Here is an 18040-nt window from a genome sequence, read left to right on the forward strand (position 1 = left end):
CTTTCTTTCCTTAGTACTTGCTGCAGATCATAACAGGTAGAGAATGTAAGTAGGTTGTGGTCAGAAAGAGGGAGAGGTGAGTTAGAGAGGTTAGATAGAGAACAGAGGAGGGTGAAGATGATTTACAGAGTGTGGCCATCTTTGTGAGTGGCTGCAGAAGAACATTGAGCAAGGCTGAAGGAGGAAGTGAGGAATAGAAGCTTAGAGACAGCTGAAAGGGAAGTGTCAATGGGGATGTTGAAGTTGTCCATGATGATAGTGGGGATGTCAGAGGAAAGGAAATGAAGTAGCCAGGTGGTGAAGTGGTCCAAGAAGGTGGTGGCTGGTCTTGGGGGATGTATATGAACACACAGTGCACTTCAAAAGAGGAGAGAGTAACGGAGGGTGGCAGTGGGATTTGGGTGAAGGAGCAGTTATCTGACAGGAGAAAACCTACTCCTCCTCCATGCTTGCCAATGGGGCGGGAGGTGTGAGAGAGATGGAATCCACCGTACGTAAATGGAGAGCAGGAGAGGCAGTGTCAGAGGGGGTGAGCCAGGTTTCGGTGATTCCGAGGAAGGAAAGTTTGTTAGTGATGAAAAGATCATGGATATAGAAAAGTTTGTTGCAAAAGGAGCGAGCGTTCCATAGAGCTCCTGTTAGAGAGACTGGCGAAGAGGGGGCTTGGCGGATGTGTATAAGGTTAGAAGGGTTGCGAGAGTTTGTGATACATTGTGAATAGGACGTGGAAGTGATTGTGGGGATGTGGTGAGGAGGACCAGGATTTGGGGAGATATCGCCAGCAGTGAGGAGGAGCAGAGAAAATGTTAGTAGGTGGAAGCAGGAGAGAGCATGAGTTGCCTGGCTGTGTTTGGAGATACAGGATTGAATGTTGAGGAATAGTTTTGAGGAGGTGAAATGAAAGGGGAGGATGGAGGGAGAGATAACCAGTTCCTTACTAGGTGGAGGGATTAGGGGTGGTTGTAAAAAGTGAAGGATTAAGGGGGTGGGAGTGAAAACAAACACAAACATTGTTTACAGTCCAAGTATCCAGTCACCTTCAGTTACCTTCTGGAATAATTCATATTTCTCACACTTAAGAGATGATACACATAAGGCTATGCGCACATAAAGCGATTTTAATGCGTTTTTGCGGCTTATTTTCGTGACGAAAACGCCGCAAAAATGCATTAAATCGCTTGTAATAGGTCTGCCATTTACTGCAATGCAAATCCGCATGTGCTGTGCACATCATGCGGAAATTTCTGCTGCAAATTCGCATTGCGGTATAACCCACAGCAAGACCAATTCTAGTGTGATTTCTGCGTATCTTATGAGATTAATGTGCGGATGTTACCCGGGTCTGGAGAAGAGGAGGTCTCCTCCAGACGCGGGTACCATAATGCCTGTAAGTAAAAAAATAACCTTATACTCACCTTCTGATGGCCCCCGCTCTGCTCCCGGAGTTGCTGCTGGCTCCGTGGCGGGTACTTGTTAGAACCTTGCTGTTAGGTTTTTTTTCCTTTGCTGGTCACATGACCTTGTTGGCCTATTTAGTCCTGCTCCGCCCTTCTGGCTTTGCTGGACTTCATTGTATATCTACTTTCTAGCTAGCCTGTGCTCTGTATCTAACTATGTTAGTTTGCTTGGTCTTCGGACCTCTATGTTCTATCTATTTTGTTTGTTTGTCTGTCTGCTACTATTTCTGTTAGGAGGTGTCCCATTTTCCTCCCAGTCCTTAGTACTTGTAGGGATTCCCTCCCCACATCTATAGGTCTTCGTACAGACTAGATTAGGACTTTAGCAGGTCTGATCGCAGGATCAGGTTCCCTGTTACATCGTAGGGATTCAGCTGAGTCTCATAGTAGGGACAGATCTCCTCTCTTTCCTTAGCTTTGGTAGCAGAACATAACAGTAAGTCCAGCCAGCAAATTCTCTAAGGAAAGATTTTTCTGTTCCATCATGGTGTCGGTTCAGGATTTGGCTCATCGCCTGCAGGGACTCTCTCTGGAGGTGGCCGAGCTCCGTCAGCACGTGAGTAACTGTCCTGGAGCACATTTCTTGGAGCCTAAGGTATGTTTGCCGGATTTGTTTTTTGGTGAACACCGAGAATTTTTTTCATTTAAAAATGCTTGCTTATTGTATTTTCGTTTGAGACCTAAGTCCTCTGGGGATGAATCCCAGCGCGTAGGGTTCATAATGTCACTTTTGCGCAAAGAGCCTCAGGAGTGGGCCTTTTCTTTGCAACCTAGTGATTCATGCTTCAGATCAGTGGATAGTTTTTTTTCTGCTTTGGGACTATTATATGATGATCCTGACCGTGTCGCATCAGCTGAGACTGAGTTGAGACGTCTAAAACAAGGATCGGGTAATGTGGAAAAATATTGTACACATTTTCATCGTTGGTCCACTCAAACAGGGTGGAACGATTCTGCTCTGAAAAGTCTATTTCTTGCTGGGCTCAGTGAAAGGGTTAAAGACCTGCTAATTGCTTATCCTACACCTGAAGATTTGCAACAGGCTATGCAATTAGCTATACGGGTGGATAGAAGACTGCGTGCTAGGGTTAATGAGAGCAAATCCTCTGCTATGTCAGTTTCTGGTTATGATAATGTGTGTACTAACAGTGGTGAACCGATGGAGATTGGATCGGTGGCACCTCGCTCTCAAGAAAAAGACCGTCGTTTTTCGCAAGGCTTGTGTTTCTACTGCGGAAAATCTGGTCATTTGATTAAAGGCTGTGAGCTTCGTATGAAGAAAGAAAAAAAAATGGTCAGTCACGCCCGTATTGCCTGTTTAAATTCCAAGGGTATATTTTTAGCTGCTTCCACGATTGCTCAGGAAAAATTAATGGAATTTGGGGTGTTTGTTGATTGCGGGTCTACACTGAATGTAATTGATGGGGGGTTCGTGGAAAAACTCAATTTAAAACCTGAACCTTTGTCATCCCCCATTGCTGTGGTTTCTGTGGATGGCTCCCCTTTGAAGAATATTACTCTCAAGGTCAGTGAATTTCCTCTCACTATTAATGGTGTTCACCATGAGAAATTGGATTTGGTAGTGTTGAATAACTTGCCTTCTCCAGTAATATTGGGTTTGCCCTGGTTAAAATTTCACAATCCTGTACTGGATTGGTCTACCAGTGAAATTAAATCCTGGAGCCATAAATGTTATGACAAGTGTTGTAACGGGCGTATTGCAGCTTTGGATAGGGGAGAATTGCCTGTTCCTATTCAGGATTTTTGGAGAGTTTTTTCTGAGAAGGAATCGCAGGTTTTGCCTCCCCATAGAGACTATGATTGTTCTATTGAATTTGTCCCTGGAGCGACTCTTCCTAAGAGTCGTTTATTTAACCTTACTATTCCTGAGAGGAAGGCTTTGGAGGAATACATACAGACAAGCTTGGCCGCCGGTCACATTAGGCCCTCTAAGTCTCCTGTGGCGGTTGGATTTTTTTTTGTAAAAAAAAAGGACGGCGGTTTACGTCCTTGTCTGGATTTTCGTGAGATTAACAAAATTACGGTACGCAATCCTTACCCACTGCCATTGATTCCTGATCTGTTTAACCAGTTATTGGGGGCCAAGTGGTTCTCTAAAATTGACCTTAAGGGGGCATACAATCTGTTGCGCATGAAGGAGGGTGATGAATGGAAGACTGCTTTTAACACTCCTGTGGGTCATTTTGAGAATCTGGTTATGCCTTTTGGTCTCACTAATGCTCCTGCATTTTTTCAGAATCTGATTAATGACATCCTTAGACCTTTGATCGGTAAAAATGTGGTTGTGTATTTGGATGACATTTTGATTTATTCGCCAGATCTGGAGTCTCATTGGCGGAGCGTGCGTGAGGTATTACAGTTATTAATGGACAATTCGCTTTTTGCTAAGCTGGAGAAATGTGAGTTCGCTGTACAGAGAATTAGTTTTTTGGGCTACATTATCTCCAGCAAAGGTTTTGAGATGGATCCGGTTAAGGTTCAGGCTGTGCAGGAATGGCCTAGGCCTATTGGTTTGAAATCGATACAGAGGTTTTTGGGTTTCGCCAATTACTATAGAAAGTTCATAAAAAATTTTTCTAGTATTGTCAAACCTCTGACTGATCTCACCAGGAAAGGTGCTGATGCGGTTCAGTGGTCTTCTGAGGCCATTGAAGCTTTTGTATATCTCAAGGAGAGGTTCACCTCTGCTCCCATCCTTATGCAGCCTGATGTTACTAGGCCGTTTTTGGTTGAGGTTGATGCTTCCTCTGTGGGGGTTGGCGCAGTATTGTCTCAGGATAACGGGGATGGATTACATCCCTGTGCCTTTTTTTCAAAAAAATTTTCGGAGACTGAATTGAATTACGATATTGGTAATCGGGAATTATTGGCTATTAAACTCGCATTTGAACACTGGCGCCACTTCTTGGAAGGTGCGGAATTTCCCGTTCAGGTTCTTACGGATCATAAAAATCTGATATATCTTGATGCTGCCAAGCGCCTGAATGCCCGTCAGGCTAGGTGGGCACTGTTTTTCTCGCGGTTTAATTTCTCCGTTACTTACATCCCTGGTACTAAGAATGTTAAGGCGGATGCCTTGTCTCGCAGTTTTTCTCCCATAGTCGGTGCTGAGAAAGAGGAAAACATTTTACAAGAAGGTGTTGTGATAGCTGCTTTAGACTCCGTTTTGGAAGATGAGATTCTTAAAGCTCAGGAGAATGCCCCATCTAACACTCCTCATGGGAGGTTGTTTGTGCCTGAGACCTTTAGGAGAGATTTGTTTGTTGAGTGTCACGAATCTCGGTTGGCAGGTCATCCCGGAATCTCTGAGACCAAGAGACTGGTGGGTCGCAGTTTTTGGTGGCCTGGATGGCAGAAGGAAGTCATTAAGTGGGTGCGCCAATGTACTATATGTGCTAGATCTAAGTCCTCACATACTCCTGCTGCGGGGTTGCTTTGTCCTTTGGAGGTCCCCAGTGCTCCTTGGACACATTTGGCTATGGACTTTATAACTGACCTTCCCCCCTCTGAGGGTTTTACTGTCATCTGGGTGGTCGTGGACCGCTTTAGCAAGATGTGTCACTTGGTTCCCTTCGTCAAACTGCCCTGCGCTAAAACTCTCGCTAAGGCCTTTGTCAAGGAAATTGTCAGACTTCATGGCGTTCCTACTGACATTGTTTCTGATAGGGGTCCTCAGTTCGTGGCTCGTTTTTGGCGTGCCTTTTGTGACAGGTTGGGAATTCATTTGTCGTTTTCGTCCGGATATCATCCTGAATCTAATGGTCAGACAGAAAGGAAAAACCAGGATGTTGAGCAGTTCTTGCGTTGTTTTGTGGCAGACAATCAAGAGGGGTGGTCTGAGTTTCTGCCACTTGCCGAATTTGCTCTGAACAATCATACATCTTCTTCTGCTGGTTGTTCGCCTTTTTTTTGTTGTTCTGGGAGACATCCGTCGTTTGGGTCGTTCTCCAAGTTGGGATCTGCCGTGCCTGAGGAGGAGAATTTTTCCGGTGATTTGGAAAGAGTTTGGACGGATGTGCGTGGTAATCTTCAGGAGGCCAACAGAAAATCTAAAGACTACTTTGATAGGAAACGACAGGAGGTTTTGTTCGCTGTTGGTGACATGGTTTGGTTGTCCTCTAGGAATCTGCGGTTGAGGATTCCTTCTAAGAAATTGGGTCCCAAGTTTGTAGGGCCCTTTAAGGTGCTTCAGGTTGTCAACCAATCTGCTGTTAGGTTGGAGGTTCCTACCTCCTGGAGAATTAATCCGGTCTTTCATATCTCTCTGTTAAAAAAAGCTGTTGTGTCGGATGGTGACGCCTCTGCCTCTGTTCCTCCGGTGGTGGAGGACGGGGAATATGAAATTTCTCGCATCCTTGACTCTAGACGGTATAGAGGTAGTTTGCAGTATCTTGTGGCCTGGAAAGGTTTCGGACCCGAGGATAACTCTTGGGTGAGGTCAGATGATGTTTCCGCGTCCAGACTTATCAGAGCGTTTCACAGGAGATTTCCTGATAAGCCTGGTCCTAGGGGATCCGGAGGATCCTCTTAGAAGGGGGGGTACTGTTAGAACCTTGCTGTTAGGTTTTTTTTCCTTTGCTGGTCACATGACCTTGTTGGCCTATTTAGTCCTGCTCCGCCCTTCTGGCTTTGCTGGACTTCATTGTATATCTACTTTCTAGCTAGCCTGTGCTCTGTATCTAACTATGTTAGTTTGCTTGGTCTTCGGACCTCTATGTTCTATCTATTTTGTTTGTTTGTCTGTCTGCTACTATTTCTGTTAGGAGGTGTCCCATTTTCCTCCCAGTCCTTAGTACTTGTAGGGATTCCCTCCCCACATTTATAGGTCTTCGTACAGACTAGATTAGGACTTTAGCAGGTCTGATCGCAGGATCAGGTTCCCTGTTACATCGTAGGGATTCAGCTGAGTCTCATAGTAGGGACAGATCTCCTCTCTTTCCTTAGCTTTGGTAGCAGAACATAACAGTACTGGTAATGTAAAAGGACCTTCTATGACGTCAGCGTGACCTGTCACATTTCCCTTTCCAGTGAGAATTCTATATTTGAGGGATTTACTAATGCAACAGTGATTTTTTTACTTTGTAGCTAAGACACTCGCATGCATTCAAGCACTTTGTACAGAATACCAGATCACAATTGTAATGGTGATTGATGGTCCTCTTGGTTAAATTCAGTAAAATGTAAAAGTTGATAATCCATTGCTTAATCTTTACAAGTTATATAATCAACAGTCTTAGGATTTTAAGAATCTAATATATATTTGCAAGTCTACACTCACACCTGAAGCTAACTTTAAACTTTAAATCTAAAATGAGGTAGCATCCACAAAATTTGTGACCTATTTAAAGGCCCTAGCACAGGGATGGGAAACCTCAGGCCCGCAGGCTGTATACGGCCTTTTATCTGGCCCCCCGGGCAGATTCCCTGGAACCGCTGACAGCTATATTTTGACGGCATTCGGCCCGTTAATTTAATCTTGCTGTATAAGCACTCACACGCAGTGTTCACTACTACATGGAGAGGTGCATGCAATGAAAGTTAACATTCTGACACCAGTGCCAGCATCAGGACATACTTTGTGGGTGGAGTTAACGTGCAATTTGTATGACCCCCGAAGGATGGTATAAACATCTAAACTGCCCTTGGCAGAAAAAAGATTCCCCACTCCTGCAATAGTGAAACAGTGTCTATTCATTGTCTATGCATTGGTGAATCAAAAGAAAGTGTTTCATTGCTAATAATAGCAGCTACCATATTTTGTCCTTAGTGGCTCTCCTGTTTAGTGTTCATTGCTTAGGGATATTGATAATAATTATAGACCAATTACTCATTAACCAATTCTGCACTGCCCATAAACTATATCGGTCCAAACTTTACTATACAATGATGTTCTGAGATGTTAATGCAGAATCAACTTGCAGGAGCCGGTTTACAGACAGCCAAACTCCCCACAAAAAAGGCAAACATAGTTTATTACCATGTTTGCCTTCTCAATAGTTGTATATGCAGCACTGAATGAGTGCTTGCATATACAGATTAGGAAGCATGCTTCCTCCTCTGGACCCAGTAATTAAGTGATCTCTGGGAGAAGAAAGGAGCTGCTGGTACGTTGGAGACCAAGTCAGCTTTGCTATAGGCAATAGGCTGAGTTTCCCCTGTAACTTTGGCTAATTTACCTGCCCCAGTTACAGAAAAATCAGCACTATAAAGAATGTATTAATATGTTAAAAGACCTCTTGGGTTGGGCAGTTTAAGACAACTTTCTGAAGTAAATAAAAAATAAATAGAAAAGAATAAAAAATAAACTAAAGCAGAATTTAAAAAAAAAGACACCAATAGTCTGAATCACTGTTTCTAGCCCCACCCCCTTCAAAAAATATATTTAAATAATTTATGTGAAAAGAAGAATGGAATTTGAACTTGTTTTTTAGCGGTCCATTGTTCCTTTGTGGTTGTAAAGACAAAATAATTAATAAAAAAAATTAAACTAGACTATAGACTTGTAATTCCTATTTTTCTTTACATTTTCCCCTGATAGCAAAAAAATATATAAATAATATAAAAATTATATTTATTAAGCCTTGTGTAGCACAAAAAAAGGAGCAAAAACTTTTGAATATCTGAACGAGAAAAAATATTAAAGCTGTTAAAAGCACATGTACGATAAAACAGAAAAATGTGTCTGGCCAGGAATGAAGGGAAAATGGCCCCGTCCTATCAACCTCCAGCAATGCAACAAAAACTCTAATTGCATTTACTAGCAGAAATCACTCCTAGAAAAGAAAAAAGTCCAGAGATGCATGACTATGTGAGCCAATGATAAAAAATACAATACTAGCTAGAAAAAAAAGCAACAGGATCAGAAGATATCAAAGTCTGATATATTTTAAGCAGTAAAGCAACCTGACAGGAAACCAGGAATAAGACATTGAGAAACTATGCCACCTAACATAAGGTGCCCTGGAGCTATTTAGTTATTTTACTCATTTTGTTGTCTTTTCAGGTTTATTGGGAGTGACTAGATTCTCTATTGATTTTTCTGTTTGCTATATATATCACCTTATCAAATAAAATTAACTTTTCTTTATCTGATATTACCACCGATGTTACTATTTTCACAATCAGTAAAATCTTGTTTCCTCAAATGGGCTTATTTAATGCAAAGGACAGCCTATGCAGGCATCAAATATATTTTTACATTTTCTATAAATACAGTGGGGTAAATAAGTATTTGATACACTGTCGATTTTGCAAGTTTTCTCACCTACAAAAAATGAAGAGGTCTGTAATTTTTATAGTAGGTACATTTCAACTGTGAGAGTCAGAATCTAAAAATAGAAACCAGAAAATAACATTTTATGATTTTTCAATAATCACAATGCATTTTATTGCATGAAATAATTATTTGATCACCTACCAACAAGCAAGAATTCTGTCTCTCAGACCTGTTAATTTTTTTTAAGAAGCCCTCCTATTCTGCACTCATTATCTGTATAAAACACATCTGTCCACACACTCAATCGATCACACTGCAACATTTCCACCATGGCCATGACCAAAGAGCTCTCTAAGGACACCAGGGACAAAATTGTAGCCCTGTACATGGCTGGGATGCGCTACAGGACAATAAGAAATCAGCTTGTTGAGAAGGCAACAACTTTTGCAATTATTAGAAAATGGAAGAAACAGAAGATGACTGTCAATCTTTCTCGGTCTGGGGCTTCATGCAAGATCTCGACTCATGAGATAAGGATTATTCTGAGAAAGGTCAGGAACTACATGGGAGGACCTGGTCAATGACCTGAAGAGAGCTGAGACCACAGTCTCAAACATTTACCGCTAGTAACACACTACACCGTCACGGATTAAAACCCTGCAGGGCATGCAAGGTCCCCTTGCTCACACTAGCACATGTCCAGGTCCGTTTGAAGTTCACAAATGACCATCTGGATCATCCAGAGAAGGAATGGGAGAAAGTCATGCGGTCAGATGACGCCAAAATAGAACTTTTTGGTATAAACTCCACTCGCTGGAGGAGGAAGAATGATGAGTACAACCCCAAAAACACCATCCCAACCATGAAGCATGGTGGGGGAAACATCATACTTTCTGCAAAGGGGACAGGACGACTGCACCGTATTGAATGGAGGATGGATAGGGTCATGTACCACAAGATTTTGGCCAACAACCTTCTTCCCTCAGTAACAGCATTGAAGATGGGTCGTGGCTGGGTCTTCCAGCATGACAATGACCGAAAACACACAGCCAGGGCAACACAGGAGTGGCTTCGCAAGAAGAATTTCAAAGTCCTGGAGTGGCCTAGCCAGCCTCCAGACCTGAACCCAATCTAAAATCTTAGGAGGGAGCTGAAACTCAATGTCGCCCAGCAACAACCCCAAAACCTGGAGAAGATTTATATGGAGGAGTGCACCAAAATCTCTGCTACAGTGTGTGCAAACTTGGTCAAGAACTACAAGAAACATCTGACCTCTGTAATTGCAAACAAAGCTTTATTTACCAAATATTATGTTCTGTTTTTCTATTGCATCAAATACTTATTTCATGCAATAAAATGCAAACGTAAAAATCATCCAATGTGATTTTCTGGATTTTTTTTAGATTCTGTCTCTTGTAGTTGAAGCGTACCTACGAAAAAAATTACAGACCTGTCCATTCTTTGTAGGTGGGAAAATTTGCCAGGTCGGCAGTATATCAAATACTTATTTTCCCCACTGTAGGTACTGGTATGTAAAAATCGTCAACTGCGTGACCCCCTATTTGAAGCCACTCAAAAGAGGCTACTCGGTTATTATTGGTAATACTATGTTTAAATGTTTTTTATAGAATTAAATTAAATGTGTTGTATAGAATATTATTGAGCTATAACAGTCTCTCATGTAAGTGTTACAACCATTGAGCATATTGTGTCTAAAAGTGACAGGAACCAAAACACTTTGGGAACTCAATGCTTTTACACGAAAATACTGGTCTATAAAATTTCAATTTTTTGTGTTGGTGTACAAAAATATTGTTACTTTTGGCATTCATAAACTAGGCTCATTTAAAAACTTACATTAATCAAAAAAAGGCCAAAAAGAAATAGATAGATACTCCTAAATAAACATAAATCTATAATCAAGATAGACTTTTCCAAAATATTATAACATTCAATAATCTTTATTATATCACAGTAAACATTCATAATAATTTTAAAAAAGGGAAAAATGATACAGGAAGGGAAAGAAGGGCCTGTTGTACATCTGTAATAGAGCCACCACCAGTGGCACTAAAGTTTGATCACAGTGAGATCAGAGTGGGATCTGATTTCCTCGGATGTGGAGAATAAAAAAAAAAAAAAAAGTTCTGCCATCTTCTCCATTCAGTCTGTCCATGAAAGTCCAATTTTTTTCATAACCCATAGACTTGAATGGTCAAATGCCATTCGATTATCAGAGCAAATTGAGCATGCTGTGATTGTTTTTCCCTCAGACCACTCTTTTTGTGCCAAATTATTGTTATTTTTGGCATTCATACTTCAGGCCTACCTAAAACAGTAGCATGGCTTAATGAACAATCTTCTGCCAATAGACGCTGTCAGATTAATTACAATTGATGCCAGAAAGTAGCTTCAATTATAGCACAAATCTTTCCCACTTTATCTACCATTCTATCTTCAGTTGTGTCCAGTAAACTTCAATTGTTTGAATTTTTTGGTTTGGGATTACCTTTTTTTTTTAAAGGGAAGCACTCAAAAACCCCATGATATTGCTATAATTATGGAGACCTATACCAATTTTGTGAATTGGCATGAAAAAAACTGACTTCTTGAGAAACTTTTGCTATCCGAGCCAACAATTAACGTACTTACATGCCAAACTAAAAACATACATAATAATACATCAGGAACACTCATACCTTTGAAACATTCCTGACATTGACTCCATTTTCTTTCTTTTGAATACATTTTATATTCAATACAAAGTCTAATTCAGGTAGAGAAAATTTAAATTTGACTTTAAATTAATAGCAGGAAAAAATAAAATGTCTTGAATGCAAGTAAAAAGATACCTAACATGTTGATCATTAAGAGGACAAGTTACTAGATACAAGTTACTGTACCACTGGGACACTGGAAATTATAGACTCTGTCAGTCACAATCCAAGCCTGGTCAATGTGTTCACATGGAAACAAAACTGTTAAATTACCAATGTCAAGACAGTAACTCTTATAGTCACTGAACAAAAGTGAAAGAGGTTGAATGCTGTCAGGACCATCCGGTGTTGCACATGAGAGTGGGTGTCATTCAATTCACTTGTATCGAGTGAGGCATGTGACTGCATGTATGCAAACCATATACTTTTGGTTACGAGACCTCCCACTTTTACCAGCAATTCTGGAGAATCCTTACAGTGTGCGGTTTGCACGCTGTAAGAATTCAAAAGTCTGCAATCACATAAAGTGACTGCAGACTTTCATCCTGAGCCTGGACAACCCCTTTAACCTAAGCAGTGTATAGTTAAAAGACTTTTCCAGGCTAACAATACATCAGAACAGAACAGTTGAAGTGCAAAACTTGGCACTCCAATTAATTGTTTTCATCTCCACCAAATGTAAACACTGAACAGAGCCAATTTGCAGAGCTCCATTCATTGTATTGGGGTCATTTCTAGCTACTGTAGCTAGCTGAACCAATTTTACATTCATTTAGGAGAATTAGCAATAGCACCTATAAAATAATACTTGTTCTGTAAATTTTACTTATTACATTTTATATAAAAATGTTTTTATTAGATATGTAAATTGGGGTGCTTTGGAACACCTTTGGCATGGACAAGGTCTCTGTACACCTCTCTGCCCCCTCAGTTGCCATCCTCTGCACGCACTTTGTGTCCTCTTGACTCCTGCAGTGTCAGTGCGTATGTGGCACCCTGCTACCACACGTACCACAGGACCCAAAAGGGTGCATGGACGGACTTCTCCACAAGAGGCCCTCATTACATAACAGACACCTCCACCCTTCCACCTCATACCACCAGAGGGAGCCTGTTAGGGGTATATATACAGGAGGGTGGAGTTAGGCAGGCAGTGTGTGCTGGCACAGAGATCAGTGAAGAAGCAGCATGTGAGCTGCTGTGCTGAGGGCCAGCCAGGGCCTAAAGCACGTGCTGAAGCCTTGGGGCCTAGAGCGGGGCCGGAGGCAAGGAGAAGAGTGAGAGGAGTTATGGGGGCAGAGGAGCATCTTAGGCTCACCCCAGAACACAAGCCGGACACCGGGTCCGCGTCTACAGGGTCCTCTACGCCCAGTAGGAATAACCGGTATACCAGGAGGATTCTAAACCCCTGGTCAACCTGAAGCTACAATCATTTAAAGAACTAGGAACCACGAAGGCCCCAGCGTCCAGGGATAGTGGTAGCCAGAAGACAGTTCTTACCACCAAGCATGCAGGTGAGGAGAGGGAAAGAGTACAGAAGCTAGGCCTAGTTTCAGGCTGGTCAGAAGCTTCAGAGAGAGAGGAAGAAACAGATCAGGAGGCCTTATACCCGCTCACTGGGGAGAGTCCAGAAGTGCACCCTTCCTATCAAGTACCCTGGACCATACCTGCCGTCTACACCAGTAAAGGTACTGAAGCGAACCCCCTGTGTGCGTGTCTGTTATTCTCCCCTGGCCTGGCTGGGCCACCTATCACCTGCATCCCTTCCATCAACTCTGCCCCGGGGGCCCGCTCGCCTGTGGGGAGCAGAAACATCCCAGCTGCCATCCCATCACCCCCGGAGGTCTGCAGCAGCGCCGGTACTCATTACAGGGAATCACAGGTGGCATCACGAGACAAAACTGTTAACAATCCCCTTTTTAAAGAGTGACCCCAGGGTACGGGCCCTGGAGCCGACTGCCGTGACATCCCATAGAAGGTCAAGACCTGGGTACCGAGTTTCCCCCCATATCCCCCCTGGGCGAGTCACGTACAATGCTTGGGATTTAGATCAGGTAGTGCTCCAAAGTGAAAGCTGGCAAATACCATAAGGGGAAGTTTGGAGAATGGTAACTGAGTGATCAGAAGGGTGCACTGAGCCATTGGCCACATCAAAGGCGCACCAAATTCCTCTCATTCACATATCTTTATATAAAACACATTAAGTAAAATCTACAGTACAAATATGATTTTTATAGGGGTTAAAACCTCTATGTGAATGTCTAAATGGTTCAAATTGAGTATTGGGGTGATCTTTAACCTCAATTATAACCTGGCCATTATTAAAAGAATAGAGCTGTGCTGTTTGGTTCTTGGCTCTGTTCACTTTAATAATTCCTTCAGCAAATTTTCTGCAAAAATATATAATTGTTGGCAGAATTAATTTCAATAGGCGCAATGTTTTTCATGAGCATTTAGCTTCATGAGTGCTCACAGGCTGAGGAAACTCCCAAAGACCCCTGCAAATGGCTGATTACAGGGGTCCTTAAACACTTACAGCTTATTGTTTTTACTCTTTTTTTTGTGAGGGTACTAAGATTAAATTTGACCACTTTGTTTGCTAATATCCATGCCAGGGAATCACAAGCTACATTATTCCTTCTGCTGCTGTCTTCCTATTCACATACTTATTTCTAATAAGATAGCAAAGAGCAGCTTATAACATTTTTTACATTAATATTTTCAAAATTGCAACATTTTCTAGCGAAAAGTAAAGGATTGAATTCTATATGTCATGTGACTACTGTACCACTTTTTAGTACTGCATTTATAGCATATAACTATGGATATCTCTAAAGCAAGGAGAGCGGTCTCCTAGCAACCATGGCAGCGAACAAAAAAAGAAATATGGCAACTACTTCCACAATGGATTCCCTAAGGAAGCAGAATGTTTATACATCAGCATTTCTGTACAAAGAACGACTGCTCTTGTCAGTCAAATTAAAAAAAGGTGAATGTCAGTCCTAACCTTTGGATTTTGAAATCAGCAACTTATTTTTCAATCTCAGGATGTACTGCACATAGAAGCTGTGCTTATTGACACTTACAGATTGGGTATATTGCTTGAAAAGCACAATACATTGGAGGAAGAATACTAGCAGAACACTAACCGCATCCTGATTTATGTGTAAAGGGTTCTTTCCAGCTTGGCCTTTATTTCTGATTAAAAAATGAGATATTCTGGGACTTAGTCCTTCAGAAGAAGCTAAACTAATTTTTGATCCAGAAGAGGACAGCTATGTCAGTCATGGCCCTGTAAACACAGCAAACGTGCAGTATATTGACTCTTTGACCATGATTCATTAACACTAGCGTTCTGCACCCCAGACTTAATGAAGGAGTGATGGAGCTTGACGTGCCAAATTCAGTAAGCCTCCCCTAATGAAATTGGCGCATCTTACAACTTCTGTGCATCCCTGCCAAAAATATTACTCCAGCAAAGGACTGGCGTACATTTCTGGCATAATTTACACCACTTTTATGGCATAAATTATGATGACCTTGTTAGGTGAGCTTTGTCACTCCCTGTACCACCCCAGCTCCAACCAGTTTGGCAGAGCTTGCCAAGATTGGCATAAAATGCCAAAAGCAACAACAGTTTTGAGCAAATTCTAGGTGCGCCAAAAATTGTAACATTTCAGTTTGACACCGGAAGTGTGGTGAAATTTCCTTGACTAATCAGGGACTTTATCTTTCCTCGATGGTAGGCTACAAATGCACAAACTTCTGAAAACATTACAATCAGCTGAAATATCAAAAGGTATTCTCTACAGCCTGTAACTCTAACCAACTACCCCTAAAGAATGAGCGTCATTTATTCAATAGAACTAAAGAATAATTGCAACAATTAAAAGGGGTGTTTGATTATTGAAGAAATTAATAAATCTACAAAAAACAACAAGAGGGAAAATTAATGGAATTACTCACATCACAGAAACGATAGACATGTTAATGCTATGCAAATGATGAAAAATTGAAACAAAATTTTCGAATCATCTTGTTTTATTCAGTATATATATATATATATATATATATATATATATATATATATATATATATGGGTTCCAGAATATACATAGACGCTTAAAGGCAAAATACTCCCACAGATATGGGTTCAAGAATACACACAGATGCTTAAAGGCAAAATAATCCCACAGATATGGGTTCAAGAATATACACAGCTGCTTAAAGGCAAAATACTCCCACAGATATGGGTTCAAGAATGCACACAGCTGCTTAAAGGCAAAATATTCCCACATATATGGGTTCAGGAATACACACAGCTGCTTAAAGGTAAAATACTCCCACAGATATGGGTTCCAGAATACACACAGATGTGAAAGGCAAAATACTCCAACAGATATGGGTTCCAGAATACACAAAAATGCTTAAAGGCAAAATACTCTCACTGATATGGGTTCCAGAATACACAAAGATGCTAAAGGCAAAATACTCACATAGATATGGGTTCCAGAATATACTCAGATGCTTAAAGGCAAAATAGTCCCACAGATATGGGTTCCAGAATATACACAGCTCAGCTGCTTAAAGGCAAAATACTCCTACAGATATGGGTTCAAGAACACACACTGCTGCTTAAAGGTAAAATACTCCCACAGATATCGTTTCAAGAATAAACACAGCTGCTTATAGGCAAAATAATCCCACAGATATTGGTTCCAGAATATACACAGCTGCTTAAAGGCAAAATATTCCCACAGATATGGGTTCAAGAGTACACACAGCGGCTACGCACAGTAGTTTAACGCACATGGGTTCAGAGTACACATAGACAATGTTTTTGCAAAACTGCACATACGCAAAATCTAATACTGTCCCTTAGTACATCTGCATCCTGTCCCTACACTAAGCATAGTATAAATAAAAAATAAGAATCTTGAACCTGGAGGAACAGGTCCAACTGGAGGAGTAAGAGGAGGAGCTGCTCAGGGCGGTATGGGTGGAAGAGGTGGAAGAGGAGGTAGCCAACACAGTTTTTTTGTTTTTTTATTTGGGGAGGTGGCCCACAAATGAAATAAATAGCAAATAGAGTTGAAGACTGACTGGGTGCAGCTGTTATAGTTGTCTAGTTATTCAAAAGTATGGAGTAGCCAAGTGAGATCTACACCTGGTTCATTTTAAGGAATGTTAGATTACCCATATTGGATGTGGACAGGCGGATGTATCTATCTGTGATGATCCCCTTGCTGTGCTAATCACACATTCCAACAGTACACTTGCAGCACGGCAGGCCAGCACCTCCAAAGCATAAAGGGCAAGCTCAAGCCATTTTGGCGTGCTCATAAAGTTTTGCCACATTTCGGCCATGCTAACCCTGCCTTACGAGGTGCTGTCGGTGCCCCAACTGCATTGGCGACTTCCTCCTCTGCCTTTGCCTTGTTGTTCCACTGAGCCCCCCTGTCAGGTAGGAAAGCCATTATTAGTTTTTCTACCAGCATGTGCTTGTATTCATGCATTTTGCAATCCCTTTCCATTGACGCAATTAATGATGGTACGTTTTCCTTGTAGCGGGCATCCATCAGGGTGGCCACCCAGTAATATGCATTGGTAACAATAACGGGCAACTTATCAGTCATTCTGCTGGCACTGCAGCATGTATTGCCTCATGTGTGCCAGGCTGCCCAGAGACAACGACAAGCTGTCCTCAGTATATCGTCTAGGTAATCTGTATCACCCCAGTCACGTTTCAGAGATGCCTGTGAGCTGATTTGAGTTCATCTTGCTGTGAAAACAGTTGGTCCTCCTCCCCCTCCTCTTCCACCTCATCATCATCCTCCCAAACTGTCCCCTGCCTATACAGTTGGATACCTGGCCGATATTGGGACAGTAACTCACCCTCCGAGCCCTGTGTAGATGACAGCCCTGATACTGGTGTGAATTGGTACTGCTTCTCCTCTTGCTCGTCTTCCTCCTGTGCCACCACCTCATCCATCATGGCCTGAATAGTTTTTTTCCAGCAGGTGGTATACGTGGTATACCACTATACGTGGTATAGTAATGCTGATGATGTCGTCATCAGCACTGGCCATCTTGGTGGAACATGCAAAGCAGTGCAACATGGCACACACGTCCCGAATGGTGGCCCAGTCATTGGTGGGGAAGTGGTGTTATTCTGCTGTGCGATTCAGCTGCTTGTGCTGCAGCTGAAACTCCACTATTGCCTGCTGCTGCTCTAGCATATGCAAAGTGGAGTTCCACCTTGTTGATACATCGCATATCAACCGGTGAAGGGGAAGGCAAAAGTGACACTGCAGCGCAGACAGGCGAGCAGCAGCAGGGTGAGAATGCTGAAAGTGCACACACACTGCCGCATTTTCAGCAGCAGCTCAGACATGTGTTTGCAGTTTTTCAGGAAGTTCTGCACCACCAAGTTGAGTACATGCGCCAGTCAAGGGATGTGCGTCAAACTGACTAGGCACAGAGCTGCTATGAAAAAACTCATTTTTGCATTGCCATATTTTGAGAGCTATAATTTTTCCATATTTAGGGTGAGAGTCATGTGAGGGATTGCTTTTTGCGGGATAAGTTGACTTTTTTATTGGTACCATTTTTGGTCACATGTAGTGATG

This window comes from Phyllobates terribilis, unplaced genomic scaffold (assembly GCF_046119375.1).
Source record: "Phyllobates terribilis strain yellow unplaced genomic scaffold, ASM4611937v1 Scaffold_1__5_contigs__length_1240528914, whole genome shotgun sequence".
Lineage (NCBI taxonomy): Eukaryota > Metazoa > Chordata > Amphibia > Anura > Dendrobatidae > Phyllobates > Phyllobates terribilis.